At 54.5% G+C, this 27,865-nt stretch overlaps 1 protein-coding gene and 3 non-coding genes across 4 annotated transcripts in view; 1 reads left to right on the forward strand and 3 right to left on the reverse strand.

The window, feature by feature from the left end:
• Positions 1 to 27,865, reverse strand: part of LOC120375611 (zinc finger protein 850-like) — a gene marked incomplete at its 3' end in the record, with an annotated part of 610,246 nt that overhangs the window by 487,993 nt on the left and 94,388 nt on the right. The gene's annotated exons all lie outside the window — the stretch shown is intronic.
• TRNAR-CCU lies at positions 8,143 to 8,215 on the reverse strand. Its single transcript has one exon. It is a non-coding gene; the product is annotated as a tRNA-Arg (tRNA).
• TRNAF-GAA lies at positions 9,368 to 9,440 on the forward strand. The gene has a single exon. It is a non-coding gene; the product is annotated as a tRNA-Phe (tRNA).
• On the reverse strand, positions 16,289 to 16,360 carry TRNAD-GUC. The gene has a single exon. It is a non-coding gene; the product is annotated as a tRNA-Asp (tRNA).

Below are 27,865 nucleotides of genomic sequence, written 5' to 3' on the forward strand. Positions count from 1 at the left end.
AACTCGCCTGCCCTGCATTCCTGCTACAGAGGCTGGGTCCCTCCCCTTTCATAGCTCCAGAAAGTTCTGACAGCTGAGCCACTATCTACACCGGGATTAGGTTTATAGAACTGCATTGTCAGCCTAAGTAATGTAATTACACCAACCTAATTTTGTAGTGTAGACCTGTCCAAAGAATCACACACACACCGTGGGAGCAAAACTTCACCTGCTCCTCTGCTTTACAGAATCCAAACACGAGCAACACTTGTCAGGGCCCAGTGGGGATTGGCAGAGAGTCAGGTGTGGGCAAAGACAATGCTTTAAGTAATAGCAGGTATCATGGCTTAGCTGGTTAAAATACCTCTTTTGTAAACAAGAGATCCTGGGTTCAACTCCCAGGGGTGCCTTAAGGAGTGGCTTTTGGGGCACCTGGTATTGGCTATTGTCAGAAGAGAAGATTCAGAGCTAGATGGACCTATGGTTTAAATTACACTCACAGGCACTGATAATAGAATTACTGAAAGTTTGGGTGTTAAGAGCTGATAGGTCAGTGATCCAGTCCCCTCAATGTGGTTTTACCGTTTCCACTTGCTAAACTCCCTCCCAACCTCTATAAAATTACAGTGCAGACATATGGGCTTGAGCCCAACCTCTGAGGCCATATGAGGGGTGAGGGTTTCTTCCCAGGCTTCAGCGTGAACACAAATATCTGCACCACAGTTTTTAGCCCCTCAGCTTTACGTCCAGGAGCCCAAGTCAGATGACCCAGGCCGGCCCTGCTGCCATCTTTATCCCAGGAGAGATGGACTCTAAGGGTACCTCTCCATTGCAATGGAAGCCCAGGTGTGGCATGCTGTGCTCAAAGCAGCACCTGGAAGCCCCATATTCATCACTCTCATATCATGATGACATGGTTTGTACAAAGTCTGCCTCGTGAGGTATCATTTAAAAAGTCTTGATCTGTTGAACATTAATATCAGGTTGGATTGTGTGTGCTCGCATTGGTTGGGAAGTTATGAAGTTTTGCTCTGTGTGTGTGTTACTGAGATACATTATGAGGTTGGGAAATGCCCCCCACCAGCCTTTCAGGTGTGACAATGGAGGAGCCAGACTCGCTGCTGGCCCATTGAAGGGATCCACACTCCCAAGGACTAGCCCAGGAACCGTGTACAATGCAGGCTTCTCCAAGATAGCACAGCGACAATGGACACTGCTTGACTCACATGGTAGCAAAGGAGCTTCCTAGCAAGTTGGAAGAATCTATGAAAGATGGGAAGAGACATCATGACTTGGCCTCTCTCCCCCACAACTCAGCAGCTGGAAACACACCTGGAGGACAAAGACTGAACTGAACTGACTCAGAAACAGAAGAGAATAATAACAATAATACTTGCAAACCAAAGTCCCCAAACAGACTAGTATTGTTTTTTCAGCAGAAAATTTTCAGTTTGGGGAATTTTGTTTTCTCAGTCAGAACTTGCCAAGGGAAACAGAGAGAAAATGTTGGAGTTGCCTCCTTCAGAACAGCTTGTCCTAGACACTAGCTCTGGTTCACTTGCTCGGGTTGAGGGTATTTTAATAATTTGGGCAGGTCCCAGGGTGTTTGGGGGAGATGATGAGGATGTTCCCTTTTGAGATAAAAACTAAGAAATACAGCACTAGAGAATTTTTTTAAAAGAAATCTGGGATTTAGACATTTTATTTAAAGCAAGAGGGGGTCCTGAGTTTCTGAGGTTTTTGTTTGCATGAAGCAACACTGTTGGCTCTGTTATTGTACCAAAGGGGGAGATGGTTGTCTATAAAGGAGGGGTGAAAACTAAATGCATCTGATTAGGAGGGGATTTGAACCCATGCATGCAGAGCACAAGAGATTAACAGTCCTCCACCTTAACCACTTGGCCACCTCACTTGAACTGTCAAGAAAGGGACAGGTGGAGAAATCTAAGGCCAGCAGAGATAGGGACAATAAGGAGTTTTTAAATACTAAGCGGAAGCAGGGGCTGAATGAGCTCCCCCCTCACATCTAGTGAGGAGCTGGGGGAAAGACTTCAGGAACAGACCGTGTTTGCATAGACACCCCTGCTCTGCCTAGCTATGCAGCATGATGGGGCCGCTTCCCCAAAATGACCAGTTTTTGCTGGTGGCAGGTTACAAATCACTTTAGGATTGAGTTGAATAAAATGTTATTATCCTTCCTGCATGAGTGAAGGGCAGCAGAACATACCTAGTCTGTCCTGATGGAGGGGTGGGTGGGTGAGGAATAGCTTTCATTGGACTTCATAGAAGTGATTGAGAACGTCATCCTAAACTAGTGGTCCCCAAATATTTCACACTGTGCCCTCATCCATGGCTGTGGCCCATCAGAAGCCACGGTCAAGAACCGGGGCTGGGAGTGGGTCTGTTGCTTGCTGGGGAGAGGGGTGCAGACAGGGGTAAGGGGGTCGAGGCCGAGCTGGGAGCCAGAGGCCCAGGCTGAGGGTGGGGTTGGGGAAGAGCTGGGACAGAGTGGGGCTGAGTGCTGCTCCCTCCATGGGGGCTGGCTCAGGCCCTGAGGTGTCCCCATGAATGTTCCTCTGTGTCCCCCTAGGAGTCATGCCCCACATTTTGGGGACCACTGAACCCTACTCGCTAAGCAGGGGCTAGTGATGGCAAAGCCCAGGGAAAGGGAGAACAAGTGTGGGGCCCCAGCACTGGAGCCATGTGAAGGGGCTGCAGGAGAGGGGCAATGGCTGGTGGCCCAGGGAGTTAAGGGCCAGGGGCGGCTCTAGAAATGACGCTGCCCCAAGCAGCGCGGAGCGCTGCGCCGCCCTTCCCCGGTCCCGCGGCGGGTCCCCTCTTCCCGCGGCTCCGGTTGAGCTCCTGCCGGCATGCCTGCGGCAGGTCACCGGAGCCCGGGACGAGCGGACCTGCCGCAGTCATGCCTGCGGGAGCTCAACCAGAGCCGCGGGAAGACGGGACCCGCCGCAGTCATGCCTGCGGCAGGTCCGCTCGTCCCGGGCTCCGGTGGACCAGCCGCAGGCATGCCGGCGGGAGCTCCACGGGAGCCAAATGCCGCCCCCCCGGGAAACGGCCGCCCCAAGCGCCTGCTTGGCGCGCTGGTGTCTAGAGCCACCCCTGTTAAGGGCAAAGGGGGCACAGGAGGGGGCAGGAGTTAGGGGTGAAGGAGGTGCAAGGGTAGGGAGTGCAGGAGCTAGTGGTAAAAGAAGAGTGGGGTTAAGTGGTGGTGGCTGAGGGCTTAGGGAGCTGGGTTAGAAAGCAACAGGCATCTTTCTGTGGAGGTTTGATTCTTGCCTGTTAGGCAAGGCTGGTGTGTGGTGTCTCCATGGCTGCACATTCAGTGTCTGATCACCCACCATGCCCCAGGGAGCCAAGTCTAGACATATTCAGAGGCTCTATGCCAGGGTTTCTCAAACTTCCTTTCACTGCAACCCCCTTCTGCCAAAAAAAAACTTACTACATGATCCTGGAAAGAGGGACCAGGCCCCTCCATACTGGACAGAGGCAGGAAAGATAAAGCCTGAGCCCTGCCCCAGGTAGGGGAGGACAAAACCAGAGCTTGAGGGATTCAGCCCTGGGTGGTGGGGCTCAGACTTTTGGCTTCAGCCCCAGGCCCCAACAGTAACTCTAGCTCAGGAACCAATCCATGCAACAAACCTCGATGCCAACTCTGCCCACATATCTACAACAGCAACACCATCACAGGACCTAACCAGATCAGCCACACCATCACCGGTTCATTCACCTGCACATCCACCAATGTAATATATGCCATCATATGCCAGCAATGCCCCTCTGCTATGTACATCGGCCAAACTGCACAGTCTCTAAGGAAAAGGATAAATGGACACAAATCAGATATTAGGAATGGCAATATACAAAAACCTGTAGGAGAACACTTCAACCTCCCTGGCCACACAATAGCAGATCTTAAGGTGGCCATCCTCCAGCAAAAAAACTTTAGGACCAGACTTCTAAGAGAAACTGCTGAGCTTCAGTTCATTTGCAAATTTGACACCATCAGTTTAAGATTTAACAAAGACTGTGAATGGCTTGCCAACTACAGAACCAGTTTCTCCTCCCTTGGTTTTCACACCTCAACTGCTAGAACAGGGCCTCATCCTCCCTGATTGATCTAACCTCGTTATCTCTAGCTTGCTTCTTGCTTGCTTATATTTACCGGCCCCTGGAAATTTCCACTCTTGCATCCGACGAAGTGGGCATTCACCCACAGCTCATGCTGCAAAACGTCTGTTAGTCTATAAGGTGCCACAGGATTCTTTGCTGCTTTTAATGAAGACTAGATGCTTTTCTGGAATGTGTTTGCTCCAGAAGTAGCTATTGTGTCATACAGGAGGCCTGTGATATGCAGGGGGTCAGATTAGATGCTCTAATGGTCTCTTCTGGCCATAAAGTTGACTAATTTCTGAAAAACTGAGCATAGCATTGGGAGCAGCATCTGATGTTTTCCTGTCTAGCCGGCTTGCTTCCTAGAACGAACGCTCCTTGAGTGGGGTGATCCACAGGGAGTAGCTCAAACCTCCACAGTGCCTGGCCAGGGGCAGGACATTAGCACAGCAAGGGAGGGATGTGGCAGTGACATCACAAAGGCCTTTTGTAGGACCTCAGACTATTGGTCAAAGGTGGTGGGGAGGTGGTGACCTCACAGAGAGATGCTGACATCAGGCAGGCAGGACAGGGGCGAGGGGCCAGGGAAACCTCAGAGACCCCTGTGGCTTTGCTTCAGCAAATCTCCTTCTCCAGGTCTCTCTTTGAGGACTGAGAGAGTATTCGGGTTCACGGACGTGAGCGCCAGGAGGAACCTCTTTCAAGTTTTCTCCTTCCCTTTTCCTGATTTTACTAGAAAACAGCCATCCCTGTTTAGAAGGTAAGAGCCTCCTTGAGGTTTGAAACCTGTTCAGTCTGATCCATCTGGTGACAGTTGAATTTTAGGCATGGAAAACAGAAGTTCAAGGAGGCAGAATTTTATTCCGCACCTGGGATTTTGTCCCTTAGAATCACTGTGGTCATTAGGGTTTGTCCTTTTTGTTTCACCTTTTCCTCCATCCATCCCTCCCTCCTTTCTCTTTGTCTCTTGCTCCTTTCACCTGTTCCCCTCCCAACACCAGGAACGAGGTGTGTGTGTGTGTTGTGGGGGAGTGCTCGGCAGCTCCCACTGTGGGAGGTCCACCCAAATATGTGGGGCTGAAATAGTGCTCGGGCAGTGATCCCCACCGGTGACCTGGGCCATCCTTTGGGCTCTCTGGTGAGAACTCTCAGCCTCCCGTCCTCAGTCTCTACCCTGATTGGCTGAGCAGGGGGTTACTGACAGGGAGGAGACTCAGGTCCTTGTTGTTCTCTTTGAAGACCAAGTCAATAAGTCAGAACCAGTTCTATGTTTGATGAATTTTGCTGCTTCTCTGCATTAATGGTCTCTGAGCAGTTCATGATTCTCTCTAACATTGCAGTTCTCCTCAAATACTTGCTGAATAATTACTGTCACTGTTGTTGGTGTGGAGCTCATCTGAGAGCACTTTATTCAGGTCATTCAATGTCTGAAATTCAAGATCTGATGGTTAGTTTGAAAATCAGGGCTCTTGGGTCCTATTCCCAACTCTGCCACTGACTGGCTGTGTGACCTAAGACAAGTCAATTCTCCTTTCTCAGCCTTATTTTTCTCCCTCTTTCAAGTAGGGATAATAATGATCCTCTCCTACCTACCTCAACAAACTCACTCTTCCCCAACACACTCACTATCTCTCCCCACACACAAACAGTCTCCACACTGCAGTTGAAAAGCAGCTGGCAATCTAGTAGGATGCCCATGGAACATTACACCATCGGACCAGCTCATGCTGCTGTCTCTGTGCATCGGTGACCCTCACAGGGCCGGCTTGAGTAAGGGACTGTTGACCCCTTACTAAAACTTAGTGGGGGTTTTGGTTGCCTACTTCACAGTCCCAATAGAAGGGGGAAGGCCCACTGGGAAATCAGGCCCCTGAGACTGACAGTCCCCAGGGGCAATGGGGAGAGGCCAAAGCTCCAAGTTAGCCGCACTGACAGGCCAGGCAGTGTAATGAGGGAGTCACCAGGCCAGGGGGTCCCATCCTCCGTGGGAGCTGGAACTGCCTGGGCCAGAGTGGGGCAGAGCTAAGGAGAGAGCAGGAGCCGGAGAAGAGCCGGGGAGCAGAGCTGCGCAGGTGTAGTGCCAGAAAATGCTCCCTGTAGGACTTTGCTACCTGCAGCAGTTACTGAGCCCTGAGGTTGTTCTTATTTGCTGACTTGTCCTAATTGGCTAAAACTTGACAGTGGTGGGGGATGGAAGCATAAAGGCTTCGTCCTCCAAGTGACCCTGCCTGGTGTCCATCTGTATCTATTACCTCTTAATACCGGATTGTAAAAAATAGAGTGAGGTCATTTAAACATCATTTATTTTGCAGCTTCATTTACTGTGCTAACAATGTAGCATCCTGACACTGATACTTCTGCCCATGTGACCTGTGGGTTGGATTCATTTTAGTGGGATGCGGGACATGTGGAGGATAATTTAAACTCTTAATTTCCTTATGGTTTCCCTGCAATATACTTTTCTGCTGGTGCAATTTCTGACCATTGCACGTCTATTGTATTTATTACAATAGCACAAGTAAGTCACACAAGTGACATAGTCTAGGGGCTTGGCTATACTTGCAAGTTAGAGCGCATTAAAGCAGCCCCGGGTGCCCTAACTCCTGAGGTGTCCACACTGGCAAGGCACATGGAGCACCTGGGCTCTGCAGCTGGAGCGCTCCTGGTAATCCACCTCCATGAGAAGTATAACGCTTGCTGAGCCCTGCTGAAACACCCTGGCATCAGTGTGGACGACGTTTTGCATCACTGCACTGTGTTTGACATCAGGAAATGTCCCATAATCCCCTGAAGTCAAGTGCCCACTCTGGTCATTGTTTTGAAATCGGCTGCAGGCATGCGGATATCCCCTTTCAAAGCTCCGTTTCTGACAGCCGGCTGCTTATCTGCTCTGGGACAAAGCAACCATTAGTGTGGAATGCTGCTGTTGTGAGTGTGTGTGAGGGGGGGGGGGTTGCTGCTGTCCGAACACACAAGACAGCATGCTGACACACTCTCAGCCCCCCCAAACACACTGTCGCTCCCCCCACGTACACACAACATACTCGCTGTCACACTCCACCCCCGTCCCCCATTTGAAAAGCACGTTGCAGCCACTTGCACACTGGGCTAGTTACCACAGTGCACTGCTCTCTGTGGCATTGCCAGAGCTGCTAATGTGGCCACTCCAGTGCGCTTGCAGCTGTCAGTGTGAACACACGGCAGCGGTTTCCCTGCTGTGGTTTAACTCCCAGCGCTCTACCTCTGCAAGTGTAGCCAAGCCCTACATTTCCCAAACCGACCGAACTCAGTAACTGCCCTCCACCACCACATGCAGGGAGTAGGGGCACCGTGGAGCACACGCCGCACTTACTAGCTCAGCCTTGTGCATGCTGGGGTGGCCACCTCCCCATTGATGAGACCTGGTCCCACCATCTCGGTGGAGCTCCAGTCTGCCCTGCTGCCATCCCTGTCTGTGTTGTCTTCTCTAGCAGTTGACTGGAAGGTGAGCATTGGCCGCATGCCATGTAGCCGTGTTGTCTCGAAGGGCGAAAGCAGGAGGAATGGTGCCTTCATAGCCCATCTAATATTCCATAACATAGTTAAGGAAAATATTTCTCAATGAATTCTCAGTAAAAGATCAGAAGCAGCCAGTGTCTGCATCAGTCTACGAGCATTGGTATTTTCTTGAAACTTGTCAGACCAACCTAACACCTAACACCCATTTGAAGTTCTTCTTTTCACACTGTTGCTCATTCTCAGGGTCTGCTTTGTCTCCAGACAGATCCATTCTCTTTCAGGACGGCCTTGCTCTTTCTGTCTGTTTCACTCACTGAGGTGTTTGGAGTAAACACTCCCCTTCCTTCTATTCTCAGACAAACACTAGTATTAAGTGTTTGCTACTGATGGGTCTAGAAAGCATTTGTCAAGTGGAAGATGCTGTTTCTCAGGGATTGCTCCCAAGATCCAGCACTTTGGGTTCAAACGTCTCCCAGCTTCCTTGGTGAAAATAACACCAAGGCTTTGTTGCAATCTACAAGAAGGAAGGAGTTTTTCCACCCCAGATGGGACTTGAACCCACAATCTCTAGCTTAGGAAGCCAATGCCTTATCCATTAGGCCACTGGGGCCCTGAAGAGCAGTGGAAAGAAGGATGGAAATTCCCTCTCAGGATTGCACATTCCTCACATTCACTCAGAAGCCAAATACCCATTTAATGGCCTTACAGAAACGTCTGCATCCCCTGGCAGCGAGGCACCTGGTCAGGTCGCTGACAGAGCTGAGCACCACCTTTCTGCCAGCCATCGTTAGAGAAGAACCCCACTCTGGAGTCACCCCTCCCTCCTTCAGCACCTCCACGGCTGTGGCTCTGAGTGGCAGTAGGATGATTAGGGGGTGAATCCGGGGCTGGAAGGGGGGTGAGGTCGGCCTGTAAGGAGTAACCAGGTGGGGCAGACCCAGGGGGAGGCTGTGGGCTGCTGGTTGGTTGTTGGGATCCGAGCTCTAGTTCAAAGCTGCACAGTGACCTGACACCCAGGGTTACAGGGCCGACATAGTGACCCCCTTACTGGCCTCGGTGACCCCCAAACCCTTGTTACTAAGGGCATTGAGGAGTCTCTGTCCCTTAATAACTTCTGGGAGCTCCCAGCAGGCTGCGGGCGTCAGCCGCCTCCTGCCTCACAGGTTAGACTCTTGGCACTGTGCCAGCCGCCCCCTCGCTTGCAGGCCCAGTGTAAGAAGCAGGAGGCGCAGTGCTGGCAGAAGAGGGTTTTGATTAATCGACCTCTGTGTTATGGGCACAGGACGCTTCCACTCAGTAGCACAGCTGGGGGGGAGCAGGGGAAGCAGCTAAGGGTGTCGGGTTCCTCCGGTGGGGGTGTGGAGCAGCCGTTCGTTTTCCTGTTCGCACTCCTCTGCGGTGTGAAAATCGGGCAGGGGAGGCAGAAGCCCCACTTCCCTCCCGAAATGACGCCCAGTGGGGGAAGCCAGGACAACAGGGTGGGGCGGCAAGTGGTGGCCAGACTCTCACCGCCAGGGTCTAGCCTAGCTCAGGGTCCAGGTCAACCTCCTCCCCGCGCCACTGGCCCCCAGTGCCCTTCCACCACCAGGTCAACCCGGGCACTAGGGCAGGAACGGGGTGAGGCAGCAAGTCAAGCTGAGCAAGGCAGGCAAAAGCGAGTCTTGTCTTCATGGGCTGCTCACAATGACGTCCTTTTTGTGTGCAACTGCTGCAAAAACCTCCAGGACAGAGAAGGAACAGGCCAAAATACTGCTACACAACTGCCAAAGTAGCTCAGTTGGGAGAGCTTTAGACTGAAGATCTAAAGGTCCCTGGTTCAATCCCAGGCTTTGGCAGGCCCTTTCATCCCTCCTTGTACAGATGGTGCCTTGCCCTCTGGAGCAGCAGCAGCAGCAGCACCTTTACCTGAGGCAGGTACCTTATTTTGAGCTGGGCTTCTCCCCCTAGTTGGCCCCCCTGATCTATAAGGATGGGAGATGGGAGCTGTCTTTCCCATGTGACTTATTTGTTGACCCAAAATGGCAGGAACAGAGTAAGGCAAGACGGCCCTCATCCTCTTTTCCATATACAACCGGGGGTGGGGGGGTAAACTCTGGGCAGTTGCATAGTCAACCTGTGGAACTCCTTGCCAGAGGCTGTTGTGAAGGCCAAGAGTATAACAGGGTTAAAAAAAAGAACTAGATAAATGAACAGAGGACAGGTCCATCAAGGGCTATTAGCCAGGGTGGGCAGGGATGGTGCCTGTAGCCTCTGTTTGCCAGAAGCTGGGAATGGGTGGCAGGGGATGGATCACTTGATGATTCCCTGCTCTGTTCATTCCCTCTGGGGCCCCTGGCACTGGCCGCTGTCAGAAGACAGGAGGATACTGGGCTAGATGGACTTTGCGTCTGACCCAGTCTGGCCGTTCTTATGTCTCCCTGGGCGCAGCAGTGACACCCAGTGGCCAGGTGGCGTAATGCACAGCGTGTGTCTGCCTTCTAGGAGCAGTGACACCCACGGACCAGTCACGGCAATGCACAGAGTGTGTTTCCCACCAATCTGGGTAATGCACAGAGCATGTTTCCCATGGAGCAGCAGTGACACCCAGTGACCAGCAGGGGTGGCATCAGACTCTTCTCGTTTGGTGGGGGACTGAGGTGGGCTAGACAAAAAAAATTGGGGGGCTGTGCCCCCCATCACCTGGCCCCACCCTTCATGGGGGCCATGCCTCCCATGCCTCTGCTCCTTCCCACTTAAAGGCCAGGCTCATCTCCTCTCCCCCCGGCCAGGGGTTAGAGCAATACAACCTTTATTAAAATAAAATAGTAAACAGGGTTTACTTTAAATAATCTAAATCTGTTCCAAATTTTAGTATTAAATCCAAAGTTCTTAAAGATCCCATCAATAACCAAAGCCAAAATAAAAAATTGAAACTGTTAAGTCCTTGGGGCAGCCGGTGTAAACAATCACTTGAGGCCAGAGAGCAGACAGCTAACCAAAACCTCCATTTTATTTACAGGAACAGAGCGCTCACTCAGCCGGTTGAAACCGGCTGAGCTATCCCTTAATAGTCTAACTCAGTTGCCATAGTAACAAAACCCATGACAACCAAATACACAACATATTCCTCCCCCCCAATAAGAACATCCCCTAAATAAAACACACACTAAACTAGAGAAGGAGTGTAGACTGCCTCCATTCCCGGCTAAACCCTGGGGATTATTTTGCCCCAAAACCGTGGGTTCGCCCTAACTAAAGATCCAGCCGATGAGGAGGCCTTCTGTCTCTAGGTGGATTACGGCGAACTTCTGGTGTTGTTGCACCCGAAAGCACTAGGGGCTCAGGGTCCGCAGCACGAATAGGTGAGGAGGTGGTATCAGCTCGTGCTGGGCAAAGGGGTATCTCAGCTGCCGGCAGTAATGGAGGAGAACAGTCAGGAACAGGTGACTCATGATTCGGTGTCTCACCAGGAGGGGTGAAGTCAGACCCCTCAACTGCAGATGGGTCCTGAAGACTGGCATGACCTGGCAACAGCTGATCTACATGTCGCCGCCAGGTAAGATTCTCTGCAGTCCGGACTGTATAGGAAACAGGTCCTGTTTGAGTGATGACTGTGGCCGGGACCCATTTAGCTCTGGAAGTATAATTCCGAGCCAAAACTGGCTGTCCTGGGCTAAAGGTTCGGTCTTTGCTCTGGGTGCCCGTCTGATGACTTGATATTGCTGCTGATGTTGCACAGTTTGTCTGGGTTCAGAAGGTTTCAGCAGATCAAAGCAAGTGCGCAGCTGTCGTCCCATCATTAGAAAGGCTGGGAAGCCTGGGTCGTAGCATGAGGTGTGTTTCTATAGGAAAGTAAGAAGGTATCCAGACGCTTTTGAATGGAGTGTTGTCCCTTTGCTGATTTCAAAGCGTTTTTCATTGTCTGCACAAATCTTTCAGCTAATCCGTTGGTGGACGGATGATATGGTGCTGACGTGATGTGGTGTATCCCATTTGCCTTCATAAAATTTTGAAACTCCTGGGAGACGAACTGCGGTCCGTTGTCACTCACAAGTTGTTCTGGCAGACCAAAACGACTAAAGAGTCCTCGTAGTTTTTGGATAGTACTCTCTGCAGTAGTGGACTGCATTATAGAGACTTCTGGCCATTTAGAATGGGCATCTACTGCCACCAAGAACATGCTTCCTTCAAGGGTTCCAGCAAAGTCAACGTGAATACGTTGCCACGGGTTTTCAGGCCAGTCCCATGGGTGTAGGGGTGCCCACTGGGGTGCATTTCTTACACCCTGACATGACATACAAGCTTTTGCCTTCTCTTCAATAGCACCGTCCAATCTAGGCCACCAAAAATAGCTTCGTGCAATTTCCTTCATGCGCACTATTCCACAGTGACTGGAATGTAGCTGTTCTAACATCTGTGATCTCAGGGGTGGTGGAATAATGACACGCCTCCCCCACAACAAACAACCAGATTGGACCGATAACTCCGTCCGCCTGGACATGTAGGGAACAAGGTCGGGTGAGACCGGAGAGGTTTGTCGAGATTTTCCATGCATCACCAGGTCCATAACTTGGGATAATACTGGGTCAACGCGGGTTGCCTTCTTTATCTGAGTAGCAGTGATGGGTGTATTCTCTACCTGTTCAAAGTAGAAGATTTCCTTTTGGGCACTATCTTGATGTTTGACCGGTAAAGGCAACCTTGAGAGGCCATCTGCATTGCCGTGCAGAGTGGATTTCCGATATTTGATTTCATATGTGTGTGCAGAAAGTATCAATGCCCAACGTTGCATACGACTAGCAGCTAATGGGGGAATGCCTGTGTAGGGTCCAAAAATTGATGTCAGAGGTCGATGGTCTGTAAGAAGAGTAAACTTTCGCCCAAACAGGTACTGATGAAACTTCCTAATTCCAAAAACAATTCCTAATGCCTCACGTTCGATTTGGGAGTAGTTAGTTTCTGCTTTGCTTAGAGTGCGTGAAGCAAAAGCAATAGGTCTTTCTTCTCCCGAAGGCATAATGTGTGACACGACTGCTCCCACTCCATAAGGGGAAGCATCGCAGGCCAATTGCAGGGGTAAGGATGGATCAAAGTGCGTTAGAACTTCAGAATTTAACAATGCATCCTTAGCTTTGTTAAACGCAACATCACAGGCTTCAGTCCACTTCCAGGCCTTGTTCTGCCCAAGGAGCTCATGAAGTGGTTTTAGCAGTGTGGCTAACTGTGAGATGAACTTTCCATAATAGTTCAGGAGTCCTAGAAACGAGCGCAGCTGGCTTACATTTCGAGGTGGGGGAGCCTCCACAATAGCTTTAACTTTTGCAGGGGCTTTATGAAGACCTGCAGAATCAATGATGTGTCCCAAATATTCAACAGAGGGCTTGAAGAATTCACACTTGTCTTTGCGAACTCGTAGGCCATACTCTTCCAGTCTTTGTAGGGTAGCCTCTAAATTCTTTAAGTGATCCTCTTCATTTCTTCCAGTGACCAGGATATCATCCAGATAGCACTGAACTCCTGACAAGCCACACAAGATCTGGTCCATAGCCCTCTGGAACAGGGCGGGAGCAGATGTTATTCCGAAGGGTAGGCGACAGTATCGATAAAGCCCCTTATGAGTCACAATAGTCAACAGCTCTTGGGACTTTTCATCGACGTGCATCTGTAAATATGCTTGACTCAGATCAATCTTACTGAACTTTTGTCCCCCAGCCAGGCCTGCGAAGAGGTCATCGATGCGGGGAAGCGGGTATTGCTCTGCACACAACACTGGGTTGACAGTGACTTTAAAATCACCGCAAATCCGGAGAGAGCCATCTTTCTTCACGATTGGAACGATAGGAGTGGCCCATGAGCTATGGGTAACTGGTATTAGGACTCCATTGGTGACCAGGCGCTCCAAGTCTGCTTCAACTTTTGGCCTGATGGCATATGGCACAGTTCGGGCTTTCAGATATTTTGGTGGACTGTCAGGTTTAATGTTCAATGTCACAGTGATTCCCTTCATACTTCCCAAATCATCTCCAAAAACAGCAGCATGTTTCCTTAGTATAGGGGTTAGACTGGTTTCTTCTTTAGTCATCTGGTGCACTTCTGCCCAGTTCAGTTGAATCTTCCCAAGCCAAGACCTACCCATTAAGGCTGGGTAGTCACCTCTCACCACAAACAGTGGCAATTTAGCTGCCTGTCCATTGAGCTCCACCTTAACATCAATAGTGCCCAACATGGGCACAGCTTCACCTGTATACGTCTTCGGAACAGTTTTTGTTGCCTTAAGCGGAAGATGCTGTAGCTTTTCTTTATACACAGTCTCAGGAACCAGCGAGACAGCTGCACCGGTGTCTAGTTCCATGCGTATAGGTTTGCCCTCCAATAAAGGGGTTACCCAGTATTCATGTGAGCCCGCTGCCAAAGACAAAACATGCAGTGGCACTTCCTCTTGTGAGGAGGTGTCACCTTGATCATCCTGGGTCTGCTCTAGGGTATGCAAGGTTCCTCTTTTTGTCGGCCAGACCACAGGCCTCTTTTCCTTTTGTTTACAGGCATACTCAATGTGTCCCTTTTTGCCACAGTGTCGACACACCAGGTCCTTACACCAGCATTCTGATGCCTGGTGACCTGGCTTACCACAGCGGTAACATTCTTGACTCTGCACCGTTTTGTGGGTCAGTTCTTGTGACACTTTTTACACCCTAGGGGATGCACCGATGTATTGTGCCTCCCTTGTAGCCAGTTCCATGGAGACAGCAATATCAACAGCCTTCTGTAATGTAAGCTGAGCCTCTGTCAGTAGGCGCTTCCGTATAGCTTCACTGCAGAGGCCACACACTAACCTGTCACGCAGGGCATCATTTAACATCTCTTTAAATTCACAGTGTTCTGCTAGCTTTTTTAAAATGGCTACAAATTGTACAACTGTTTCATCTTCCTTTTGGTCTCTTTTGTGGAACCTATATCTTTCAGCAATTACCAGTGGTTTTGGGGAGAAATGAGACCCCAGGATTTCCACAATGTCACTGTAAGATTTAGTCTCAGGCTTAACAGGGTGCAGTAAGCTGCGTAGCAGAGAGTAGGTTTTAGCCCCTACAACAGTTAAGAATATTGGCACCTTCTTCGCTTCTGTAATGTCATTTGCAATACCAAAAAGCTCAAAACGCTCAGTATACACATGCCACTGCTCTGTATTCTCATCAAAAGGCTCCAGGGCCTGGTCAGAGTAGCCATGATTTTTAGTTTCACTTTCACAGTCAGTGCAAACAAGCAGCTTTTTTTGTTTGTTTGTTCTTTACCTTGACTTCTACTTCCTTCTGTTACTGGAGCAGCACCAGGATCCCACCCTCGTCGCCAGCGTTAAATCCTTGGGGCAGCCGGCGTAGGAAGCAATCACTTGAAGCCAGAGAGCAGGCAGCTAACCAAAACCTCCATTTTATTTACAGACACAGAGAGCTCACTCAGCCGGTCGAAACCGGTTGAGCAAACCCATAATAATCTAACTCAGTTGCCATAGCAACAAAAAACATGACAACCAAATACACAACACTAATGAGGAAAGGGGCACAGTGAGTGGCCCCAGCTCCCACAGACCAGCTATGGTCAGCGTACACCTACACCGTCACATGGGCCCCAGCAGGCAACAACACCCCTGGCCCTCTTCTGCTTCCCAAAGGCTTTGGCCGCAGCAACAGCCCTGGCCCTCCTCACCTGCCCTTGCCCAGCAGGACGCCTTTCCGGGCCTACACAGCTCCTCACACAACACCCGCCTGGGACCTTGCCCTCCCCTACCAGCTCAGCAGCACTTTTTTCCTCTCAAAACCTCCTCTTGCCACCCTCCCCCTTCCACACTTCACACTCACCTCATCACGAACTCACCCACGGCCCCTTTGGCTTCTCAAGCGCCTCTGGAGGGACGCAGCTTCCCTGGCACGCAGATCGTTCCCTTCAACGCGCACTTGACGGACATTCGAAACACAGCCCTTTCCAGGAGGGAATGCGCTGCTTTTGGACCCTGGCGCCCAGCAAGAAGTCCTGGGACTCTTTTTCTGACCGATGGACCCCACTGACTTGCCTTTACCAAGCAGAAACTGAGGACCGGCTGATGGCTCTCTTTGCAAACGGACGCCATCAGACTGAGCCACGAGGCGTGCTGCAGGATAGCCCTCCCCACCAAAAGCAATGCCGTGACCCAGATTCGAACCGAGGTTGCTGCGCCACGGCACAGAGTACTAACCACTATACGATCACGGCCAGGTGCTGGAGGTGCAGGCAAGCAGCCCAGCGGAAAATGCTCAGCTCTGCGCTCGGGCGGCCACCTACCTCGCCGGCGGCCACAGGTCTTTCTCAAGTCTCCCCATTACAGTCACAGGTCAAATGCTGAGCAAAGGAAAAAAGAGAGGAAGCTAATCCCATGCCTGTCCCTTTTTCTGTCTTCCTCCACCCCTGGACCAAGTGCCTCCCCGTTTGTCTGGGCCATTGTCCTCATGGCCCTGGCCAGCCTATTTCCCTTTGCCGCTCTGAAACGTGCCCCCACGTGCAGGCCCCGGGGGAGGCTTTGGCTAGGGCGAGCGTGTCCTTGCGAGGTAACTGTCTCTCTGGAGGTGAAAGTCATCAGTGCGGGGTGCGAAGGGAAGTGGCCGTCGAAGGAGAATGCAAGGCATGTGGCGGGCAGGCCAGGGATCTCTTTGTCCCCCCTTCAAAAGGGGTCACCCTCCCCGTCGGGGAATCGAACCCCGGTCTCCCGCGTGACAGGTGGGGATACTCACCACTATACTAACGAGGAAAGGGGCACGGTGAGTGGCCCCAGCTCCCACAGACCAGCTATGGTCAGCGTACACCTACACCGGCGCATGGGCCCCAGCAGGCAACAGCACCCCTGGCCCTCTTCTGCTTCCCAAAGGCTTTGGCCGCAACAACAGCCCTGGCCCTCCTCACCTGCCCTTGCCCAGCAGGACGCCTTTCCGGGCCTACGCAGCTCCTCACACAACACCCGCCTGGGACCTTGCCCTCCCCTACCAGCTCAGCAGCACCTTTTTTCCTCTCAAAACCTCCTCTTGACACCCTCCCCCTTCCACACTTCAGACTCACCTCATCACAAACTCACCCACGGCCCCTCTGGCTTCTCAAGCGCCTCTGGAGGGACGCAGCTTCCCTGGCACGCAAATCCGGCTGATGGCTCCCAAGTGTGCAAGTCCGTCCCCGCAGAGCTGCCCCATAGGGTGACATTGAAGAAACTGTGGAAAACGGGACGGGGGTGGGGGGTAATAGGCTCCTATATAAGAAAAAATTCTCCCAGACCGGCCTGTCCCTTTAAACATGGGACATCTGGTCACCCTGGAGCAGCCCCGCACTCCTGCTCCCCGGTTGGTGCGTTTGTAACCCGGGGGCTGAAGCCGACGCGAGAAAGGGAAGGGAGCGAGCTAGGAGCTCTCCGGCGCCACCTGCTGGGAGCAGAGGGCAATGACTGAGCGACGTCCTGGCTAATTTAAATATCACCTGGTTCTCTCCGGGGTGGCTCCACTGGAGAGCTGGGGCGTGGCCTGAGTGTGGCAGCACCTTATTTGCATATTAAAAGCAGCTGTTTGGGGCCATTGGGGTAAAATATGAGTAAGTTTTGGGGTTGGTCCCCACATGTTTAGTGCAGGCTGTGGGGAGCCGGGCTGAGCAGAGCCTGCCCCGATGGGGAGTGTGGTCACCCTGAGCTGGGAGCGTGTGGCCAGACATGGGGAAGGGGCTGCGGGGTGGGGGAGGAGGAGAAAGGTTAGGGAGAAGGTTGGCTTTGGAAAGCAGAAAGTGCCCCCTGTTCCCGCCCGCTTTTGGTGTCTGGGTGGGGTTCTCGTTACCTACTGAAGAGCAGCAGCAGTGGTGGGGGAGGGGAATTGAGACTCTGCTTTGGGAGTTGCTGTGAGGTGTGACACGAGCCACCCGGCGCTGGCTGCTGCTGTGGGGCATAGGACAGGTGGGGGCGGGGCTGTCTGGATCCTGGAGATGAGGGGCGGTTCCTGGTTGGCTGGTGCCTGCCTGCCTAGTGTTTTTTGACAGCTGATCTCCCATTGGCCCTTGTGCGGGTCGGGTCTCTGAAAGCTGGTCTCCCATTGGGCCCCCCCTACTGACGTTTCTGACAGGCTCATCTCCCATTGGTGACGTTGTCTGACAGCGATGCGGGGCGGAGCCGCCAGGGCCTTGTGCGCTCAGAGCTCAGCGCCGCCCGCGGGAAGCGGCGCGAGGCCGCGCGGGGCGGGTCCCGCTGCCGGGCGGAGGACCGAGACCGCAGCCGCGGCGCCGCCTCCCGCCTGGCGAGAAGCCGCAGCACCGGGGTCACAGGGCGCGAGGCGCTTCCGCGCGCGGCTGTTTCCTGCCGGTCGCGGGGTGACGGGTCCTGCCCGGGGCGGCCGCGGGGTCCCGATGGCAGCGGGGGGCTCTGGCGTCCGCCCGCCCGCGGCGGCTGGGAGCTGCGGGGCCCCCTGCACTGGCCGGGGGCTGCGGCTCCTCCTCACCCCCCCCCCGGTGACTGGGAGCTCCGGGCTCTGCCTGCGGTGTCTGAGCGCCGGGGGCTCCTCTCCTGCCCGGGGCGGCCGGGAGCTCCCGGGGCTGCGGCTCCTCCTCACCCCCCCCCCCCGGTGACGGGGAGCTCCGGGCTCTGCCTGCGGTGTCTGAGCGCCGGGGGCTCCTCTCCTGCCCGGGGCGGCCGGGAGCTCCCGGGGCTGCGGCGCTGCAGGGTCTGTGAGCGATGACGTGGGGCTGCGGGGTCCTCCCGCCATCAAGGCCTGTTGGGAAACCCTGGGTCCATCCGCAGCAGCTGGGAGCTCTGGGGTCCGCTCGTAGGAGCTGCAGGGTCCATACGCAGTGGGGTGGGGCTGTGGGGGCTCCCCGGCCACCCATGGCTGCTGGGAGCCCCAGGGTCTGCCTGTGGGAGCTGTGGGGAGATGAGGGGTTTGGGGTGGAGGAGGGGGCTCCAGGCTGCAGGGTGGGGCCGAGGGATTCAGAGTGCAGGAGGGGGCTGTGGGTTGAGGCAGGGGTCGGGGTCCAGGACGGGTGATGGCGCTGGGGTGGGGGCAGGGATGAGGTTCCTGGTGGGGGAGGAAGCTCTGGGGGGGGGCAGGGGGGGTGAGGGCTCTGGGGTGCAAGAGGGGGCTCTGGGTTTGGGGGGGTTCAGGGCTGGGGCAGCGGGTTGGGGTGCAGACTTATCTTGTGCTTGTGCAATTTTACCTTTGTACTGAAAGTCCTGATCCCTTCAGGGCTGGAACCTCTTCTTGGCCGCTCAGGCCAATGCTCTGGCTTCAGCTAGAGCCCCAGGAAGGAGTTGGGGGTTGGGTGTCACAAAGGCTGGGGCATGAGCCCCAGGTGCTTCCAGTCTCACCTTTGCCCTTCCTGACTTGCCAAAGAAAACGGGCGGCTGCCCGGGCTAGCGTGTGGAGCAGTTTCCCTCTTCCAAGTGTGCGCCTGTCCCTGTGCTGGAGGGTACTTGCTACATAGCACCTTGGGAGCCTGGGTGTTTCTCTGCTTCTCGCCAGCTGGGGAAAAGCCTCTTGGGGTAAAATCTCCTGCCCCACTGCCAAAGTGAGCACCTGGAGTGGGAACAATAAGAGGCCCCACCAGGGGGGCTGGCCCTGCTTTCCTCCCATCTTCTGATGTTGGCCACAGAGCATCAGCAGCTGGTTGTGGGTGGTTTTCAGTGGGGGTTCGGCATGCCAGGGAGCAGCCTGGCTGGGTGTCTGCTGGCCACACATAGGCATGGTTCTCCTCTCCTCTTGCCCTGCCCTTGGTTGCTCTGTGGCTTTTAAGCCTTCCCTTGGAGCTGTCAGCACCAGCCGCCTCTGTCCTAGGTGCCCAGAGGAGGAGAGGTGCTGGGCTCCAGCCTGGGACTCTTCCTCCCTCCTGCCTTTCCCTGACTATGAAACCTGGCCCTGACACTCCTTTCTTCAAGCGCCATGTGGGCAAGAGGAAAAGTGTGGTAGAAAGCACAAGGGCCAAACTTGTGGGCATCAGAAATCCCAAACACCCAGTCAAACCATAGCCACTTCTAAATCCCATTCCAACCAAAGACCTGGCTCCAGTGGGTATGAGTCACTCAGCACAAGGTAAACAACTCATTCTTATACAGCTGGAGACAGGAAAGCGCTTGGATCTCCAGGGATTTACCATAATGTCCCACTGAGATTTGAACTCAGATTCCAGCATGCCAACCATTACACCATGGGCCCAGCTTGTGCTAGTTTCTCTGAACATTGGTGACCCTATCATAGAATACCAGGGTTGGAAGGGACCTCAGGAGGTATCTAGTCCAACCCCCTGCTCAAAGGAGGGCCAATCCACAGACAGATTTTTATCCCAGATCCCTAAATGGCCCTCTCAAGGACTGAGCTCACACACCTGGGTTTAGCTGGCCAATAGTCAAACCACTGAGCTCTCCCTCCCTCACAGCCCAGCTTGTGTAAGGGACTGTTGGCCCTTTACTAAAAGTGAGTGGGGTTTTTGGTTGGCTAGTTCCCAGTCCCAATAGAAGGGGGAAGGGTCAATGGGAAATCAGGACCCTGAGACTGACAGGCCCCTGGGGCAATGGTCACCAACTGGTAGGGAACAAGTGAGAATTTGTTAATGAGTAAAATTCCTGGTGAAAATTGGCAAAGCTGTGGAAATTTTGAAAAGTTCCAGTGAATTTACACATGAAGATACAAACAGAGAGACAAATAGAGAGAAAGAGAACATCACAGACTGCACAGGCCCACACAGACATAAACAAAAACCAAACCCACACAGCACACAGAGCCATATACACACAAGGGAAAGCCACACAAAACATAGAACAAATCCACACCAAAAAATACAGCAAAAGCCCACAACAAGAAAGCACAAAAACCACATACCAAAAGAATACTTAGCAAAAAACAATCTGCATGCAAAAGTCACACACACACACACACACACACAAAACTATGCAAGGCATCCACAAAATCACACAGGACCCACATGCACATCAACACGACAGACAACAAAAACCCAACATACCGAAAGCCAGGCAGGGTTTGAGTCTCACAGCGAAGAGGGTGAGCACACAGGTGGTTTGGGGAGGAAAGACTGAGGGCGAGTCGGGGGCAGTGCTCTGGGCTGTGCCTGACCCCTCCTGACACAGGCGGCTGGTGGAGAGCAGAGCCTGGGAGATCTGTGGAATCTGCCCTGCTCTCTGTAAAGCAAGGGGACCTCGGTGTCTTCTGAGCTGCAATTGTATTTTCTGCAGGGCAAAATGATTGGCAGAAGCCATTTGCTTAAAGGAAACTAGTGCTGTAGATGAGGTTTGAATTCACAAGCTCAGCATGACTCCACTCAGCATTGCTCTGTAAGTACTGGGCACTAACCCATTGCACCCCTGGACCCTGCCTTCAGGAGCTTGTCTCCATGTTTCATGGATGGATTAGTGGAGTGGGGTGGGGGTGTTGCATTAGCTAAAACAAATCCATATTAAAGGCTGCAGGATGGCAGCAGCAGAGGTGGGGAGCCTCCTTCCATGTGATAGAGCTGGTTCCCCCTTCCGTTGCTGAGGGGAAGGTTGGTGCTTTGAGCCCACCCGGTGCTGGAACGTCCCATGGGTGAGATTAACGGGACTCTTGAGAAGGGAGGGGAAGTCTTTTCTATCCCTGCCTAGCTCCATTGGTCTCCTGTGGCAATTTCGGCTCTCTGCTCCCCTGTTGGGGAGATGCAGAGACAAGCTCCCATCTGGGTGAGTCACCGAGAGGCTCTGTCCCATGGCGTGTGTGGGGGAGAGGGGGAGGGGTAGGGGTGGGATGGGGCTCAAGGAGAAGGTTGTGTGTGACAGTGTGTGTGGGAGGGGGAGGGTGTGTTCCTTAGGATAGAAATAATGGAAAACGCAGGGGAAGTGACAGTGAAGCCCCGTGTCTGAGTGTTATGACCCTGTGTGGTGCTGCCGTTCACCTTCCCCTCCTATGGGCTCAGCTTTCATTGAATCCAGCATTTTTTCACCTGTCCTCACCACAGAGGTGTCCCACATGCCTCAGCTACCGAGTGTCCCTCTTAGAGACGCCGAGGGCTGGAACTGATTTCAGCTGCTGGACAGCTCTGCTAGGTCTTTATACATTTGCACAGGAAAATGCTGAGTGTTTAAATTCATTTCAAGCCCCCTACCCCCATTCAGAGAACTCCTGAGCATACTGGAGATGGGTCTGGAAATTTATTTTCATTCAAAAAAGTTTTTAAAGGGAATCACTTGAATTGGAACTAGGAACCCATCATCCTACAGGGAAACATTCACCCACTGACCTACACTCACAACAGAGAGTGTCAGGTATAGTCCAGAGCAGGAACAGTTTTTAACCTGGGGGTTAGTAAACTTTCTCTCTATACAAACTCCCCACCCCCGCTCTGTGTCACCAGAGCACAACAACAACTCTCCTTGGAGCACACACAGCTCCCCAGCTCCCTGCCCGTCAGTCTCTCCAGCATTGCTCCAATCCCTTAAAGCAGGGTCTCAACCACAATTTACCTTAGGGCCAGGGCCAGTCCTCCCAGTGGGCCAATAATGTCACTCATACTGCCCAGAAACCATCCCCCCAAACTCTGCCCCTCACCTGCCTAAGGCTCTGGGAGGGAGTTTGGGTGGGGGGAGGAGGTCTAGGGTGCAGGCCCTGGGCTGGGGCTGGGGATTGGGGTTCAGGAGGGGTGCAGGCTCTGGGGGGAGTTTGGGTGCAGAAGAGGTGAGAGGCTGGTCTCTGGGAGGCAGTTTGGATGGGTGAGGGGTTCTGGGCTGCAGGCTCTGGGATGGAGTTTGGGTGCTGGGTGCAGGCTCTGGGCTGGGGCAGGGGGTAGCGGCAACAGGAGGAGGGGTGGGGTTGCAGGCTCTGGGCGGGAGCTTGGGGGCAGGCGGGAGGGGGTGTGTGGGAAGGGGGAGGGGTGCAGGCTGTGGGAGAGAGTTGGGGCAGGGGTGTGTGGAGGGGGGCGCAGGCTCGGGGTGGGTGTTTGGGCGTGGGAAGCGGTAGGGGGGGAGGGGCTGGCAGGGCAGGCTCTGGGTGGGGGTCAGGGATGCAGCACTTACCTGGGGCTCCAAGGCAGGGTGGGCTGGGGGGCCTCCATGTGCTGCTGCCCCCAGACACCGCCCCCGAAGCATCTCATTGGCTGCAGGGGCTCAGGGTGGGGTCAGTGCACGGAGGCACCGACCCACCCTGCCCTGCCATGGGGAGGGGCCGGCAGCCACTGGAGCGAGCAGACAGATGCTGCTCAGCTCCGCTGCACTGATGGGGCCCCTGGGGGGAGCACCTGGGGGTGGCCAGTGGGGCCAAGGAGGGACCTGGTCCCAAAACTGCTGGAGCCCCACGGGCGAGACCTGGGGACCAGGACTGCCAGCCAGACAAACACCTTTAAGAGGAGGCGTCCCTCTCCCTGTCAAAAACTGATCTTCCTCCTTCAGTTCAGTGACAGCCTGAATTGTTCCTTATCCCGGCAGAGCCAGAGGACTGAAAGCAGCAACATCAAACCCCTGTGTAGCTCGCAGGAATGGACAGAAACACTCCCTGGTATCTGAGGAGATGTTCAGCTTTGCCTTTGGTCAACTTCAAGGCTAAAGGGAAAGAAGGTGGCGCCAGGTATAAAGAGTGAAACACGACACATCATAGTTATGCCCATGGCGGCTGCAAAATCTTTTGATGTACTTCTGCTTATCAGCAGTGTATTGTTTTCTCCGGAGCCTAGGCCTTGACCAAGAAATTTGTACCTTGATAAAATAATCGACTGCCCCTGGTGAAGGCAGTGGACTTGACACCCACTGGGGTGTCCCAACACAGGTACAAGCATAGGCGGCAGGTTTGTATAATTTTTGGTGGGGCCCAAAATGGTGGTGCCCCCCCCCACTCCCGCCATGTAAGCCGATATAAAATGAAGCTACAACACGTCAGTACCACAAGATTACAAGGTTGGAGAAGGGGTAGGGGGTTCCAGGGGCCAGTCAAGGGACAAGGAGCAGGGGGGGTTGGATGGGGCAGAGGTTTGGAGGGCAGTCAGGGACAGGCAGCAATTGGATAGGCATGGGAGTCCAGGGGTTTATCAGGGGACAGGTAGGGGTGGGGTGCCGGGGGTAATGTGGGGGGGGGTCTCCGGAGGGGGAAGTTGGGGACAAGGAGAAGGGAGGCTTAGATAGGGGCTGGGGTCCCAAGGGGCAGTTAGGGGCAGTTGTCTCAGGAGTGGGTAACGGGGGACAAGGACCAGTGGTGCTTAGATAGGGGGTGGGGGTCCTGGGGGGCAGTTGGGGCAGGGGTCTGGGGAGGGGGCAATCAGCGGCCAGGGGCTGGGATTCAAAGGGCTGTGAGCTGCTGGCAGTTGCAGGCAGCCCAGAGCCCTCTGATTCCCGGCTGCGGCTGGGATTTAAAAGGCTCTGGGCTCCCTGCAGCAGCGGGCAGCCCAGAGCCCTCTGATTCCCAGCCGCGGCTGAGATTTAAAGGGCTCTGGGCTCCCCGCGCTTGTAGGCAGCCGAGAGCCTCTGATTCCCAGCCGCGGCTGGGATTTAAAGGGCTCTGGGCTCCCCGCGGTTGCAGGCAGCCCAGAGCCCTCTGATTCCCGGCTGCGGCTGGGATTTAAAGGGCTCTGGGCTCCCCGCGGTTGCAGGCAGCCCAGAGCCCTCTGATTCCCGGCCACGGCTGGGATTTAAAGGGCTCTGGGCTCCCCGCGGTTGCAGGCAGCCCAGAGCCTCTGATTCCCAGCCGCGGCTGGGATTTAAAGGGCTCTGGGCTCCCTGCAGCAGCGGGCAGCCCAGAGCCCTCTGATTCCCAGCCACGGCTGGGATTTAAAGGGGCAAAACCTAGCTCCAAATATTGGTGGAGCAGAGCCCCTGATTTTGAATATTCCTGGGGCTTTAGCTCCACGAGCCCATATAAGTTGGCACCCATGGCCCTGACCCCTGACAACCAGCTTCCCTCCGCCTCCTGCTGCACAGCGAGGGTGTCCAGCCAGGTCCGTTCCAGCTCCAGCTTTCAACTCTGCTTGTGAGTTCCCATCTCCGGCCACACGGGGCAGCACTAACGGCCTCATCTAAATTTGACCCTTCAAACCGCAGATTATAACCCAGCGGGCAGATTATAGCCCAGGAAGCCAAATCCTTCCCCAAACTGACAGCTGAAGCAGAAGATCCCCTTGGAAAGATCAGGAATTTTGCCTTTAAAAACAAGGAAAATGTGCATTGGTCTCTTCTGTCCACAGCGAGAGATTGAAGAAACTCAATTGATTTCATTGACTGGAGGTTAAGAGGGGATTTAGTCACTGATTTTAAATACACAGTTTTAAAAATTCCCAGAGGGGGGAATATCTGATTTTAAAGGGTTCTTTAATTCACCAGACAAAGGTTGAACACGACCCCCTTGGTTTGCAGTCAATGTCACAAAACGCCAACTGGAAATTACCATTTTTTTAACCGTGAGCCTAATTATCTAGTGGAACAAGTTCTGCGCAGGAATTGGTTAATTCCCCATCACTGCTCTGTGTAAATGAAGACCGCAGCTCTTGCTGCAAGACACCTGGTGTGTGAGTGTCCCTGTTCCCCCTTCAGAATCTCTGGTACATGGTGCTTCCCTCCTCCCAGTTCAAGATCCCCATCATGTGGGTGCTCCCATCCAGGATCTCTGGTGGGTGTCTCTGTCCCCCCCCCCCATGAACTAGCTCCCATGTGTGGTTTCCCCTGCCTGCCCCCATCCAGGATCTGTGGGTGTCTCTGTTCCCCTTTTCAAGATATGTGTTGCTTGGGTGCGTCCCTCACCCCAAGTCAGAATCCCCAGCGTGTGGGTGCTCCCATCCCCCCCTCCAGGCTCTGCGGGGGTGTCTGTATAAAAAGAGACCATGTCTCACTGTCTTGCCCAGGCTATGCTGCAGGGACTATTCACAGGTGTGATCCCACTACTGATCAGCATAGGAGTTTTGACCTGCTCCATTTCTGACCTGGGCCGGTTCACTCCTCCTTAGGCAATCTGGGGACCCCAAGCTTCCCCGGGATCACCATATTGATGCTGAACTTAGTGTGGACACCCGATCGGCACAGCCCCCTGCAGCCTAGAACTCCTGAGCTCAAGTGATCCGCCAGCCTCAGCCTCCCCAGGAGCTGGGATCACAGGCACCTGCCACAGAGCCCGGCTTGTTTTGTGGCCTGGCATCTGGAGCTTTAAACTCTGCTTGTGAGCTCTGTGCCTTGGCCAGACGGGGACAGCCTGGAACTGGGAAATGCTCCTGCTCCCCCTGCCCCCATCTCATGTCGAGCTGCAGGCGCCGCTGTCCTGCCAGGTAAGATCCCGGATGTTTCGGTGCCCCCCATCCCCTGTCCAGGAGCCCAGGTGTCCGGGTACCTCTGCCCCCCATACAGAATCCTGGATGTGTGGGTGTCCGTCCCTCTGCAGAGGATACCAGAGTGTGGATGCCCTTGTCCCCCCCTACAAGATCCTGAGTGTGTGGGTGCCACTCTCCCCCCCCTAGAAGATCTCTGGTGGGTGGGTGGGTGCCCCTGTTCACCCTTACAGCATCCCTGGTGCACGGGGGCCTCCCTCCGTCCCAACTCAGGGGCCCCAGGGTGTGAGCGCTCCCATCCCCCGATACAGGCTGGGGCGGGGGAGGGGTATAAAAGGGTCTCCCTGTCCTGCCCAGGCGGTGCTACAGCAGCTGTTCACAGGGGCAGCAACCCCACTGTCAACCTGCAGCTTTAACCTGCTCCAGGGGTGACCCATGCGGGTTGGGAGTGAGGGGCACCAGCAGAGCTGAGAGTCTGGAGGTCAGGACTGGGATAGCAGGGGCTGCGGGTCGGGAGTGAGGGGCACCGTCAGAGCTGGTTGACGCCTAAGGGGCTGCGGGTCGGGAGTGAGGGGCACCAGCAGCGCAGTAACTGGGGAGCTCAGTGAGGAATCAAGGGGGCTGCGGGTCGGGAGTGAGGGGCACTGTCAGAGCTGGAGGGAGCGCAGGGGGCTGCGGGTCAGGAGTGAGGGGCACCAGCAGAGCTGAGAGTCTGGAGGTCAGGACTGGGATAGCAGGGGCTGCGGGTCGGGAGTGAGGGGCACCGTCAGAGCTGGTTGACGCCTAAGGGGCTGCGGGTCGGGAGTGAGGGGCACCAGCAGTGCAGTAACTGGGGAGCTCAGCGAGGACTCGAGGGGGCTGCGGGTCGGGAGTGAGGGGCACCAGCAGAGCTGTGAGGCTGGAGGTCAGGACTGGGATAGTAGGGGCTGCGGGTCGGGAGTGTGATGGAGCAGGGGCTGTCTGTCTGCTTGGTAGGCAGAGACAGGTATGCAGCTGTAACATGAGCCTGGCCTGGGGGAGGGGAGGTCTCACCTCTGGCTGGGGCTAGACAAAAGGGAACGGGGGAGTGAAGGCACTCTTCGGTTTTGGAAGCTGGGGGGTGGGTTTCAAGGGATCCTAGGCTGGGATCCAAGCACCCTGAACCCCCAGAAAGGCCAGATTGAGGGGTCCTGGCTCTGCCCACAAGCTGGGCTGTATCCTGTGTTCCTGTTGTTCAATAAACCTTCTGTTTTACTGGCTGGCGGAGAGTCACTGTGAGTTCAGGAAGAGGGGTGCAGGGCCGGATTCCCCCACACTCCGTGACAGGGAGTGAGGGGCACTGGCAGCGCAGTAACTGGGGAGCTCAGCGGGAAATCGAGGGGGCTGCGGGTCGGGAGTGAGGGGCACCAGCAGAGCTCTTGGTGTGGAGATCAGGATTGGGATAGGAGGGGCTGCGGGTCGGGAGTGAGGGGCACCAGCAGAGCTCTTGGTGTGGAGATCAGGATTGGGATAGGAGGGGCTGCGGGTCAGGAGTGAGGGGCACCACTAGAGCTGGGGGGAACCCAGGGGGCTGCGGGTCGGGAGTGAGGGGCACCGGTAGAGCTGAAGGAAGCCCAGGGGTCTGTGGGTCAGGAGTGAGGGGCACCGGCAGCACAGTGACTGGGGAGCTCTGCGGGAAGCCCAGTCGCTGCAAGTCGGGAGTGAGGGGCACCAGCAGAGCTGTGGATCTGGAGATCAGGATTGGGATAGGAGGGGCTGCGGGTCGGGAGTGAGGGGCAGCAGCAGAGCAGGAGGGAGACCAGGGGGCTGCGGGTCGGGAGTGAGGGGCACCGTCAGAGCTGGTGGACGCCTAAGGGGCTCCGGGTCGGGAGTAGGGGGCAGCAGCAGAACTGTGAGTCTGGAGTCAGGACTGGGATAGCAGGGGCTGCGGGTCGGGAATGAGGGGCACCGGCAGAGCTGGAGGGAGACTAGGGGGCTGCGGGTCGGGAGTGAGGGGCACCAGCAGAGCTGTGAGGCTGGAGGTCAGGACTGGGATAGT

This window comes from Mauremys reevesii, linkage group 12 (assembly GCF_016161935.1).
Source record: "Mauremys reevesii isolate NIE-2019 linkage group 12, ASM1616193v1, whole genome shotgun sequence".
Classification (NCBI taxonomy): domain Eukaryota; kingdom Metazoa; phylum Chordata; order Testudines; family Geoemydidae; genus Mauremys; species Mauremys reevesii.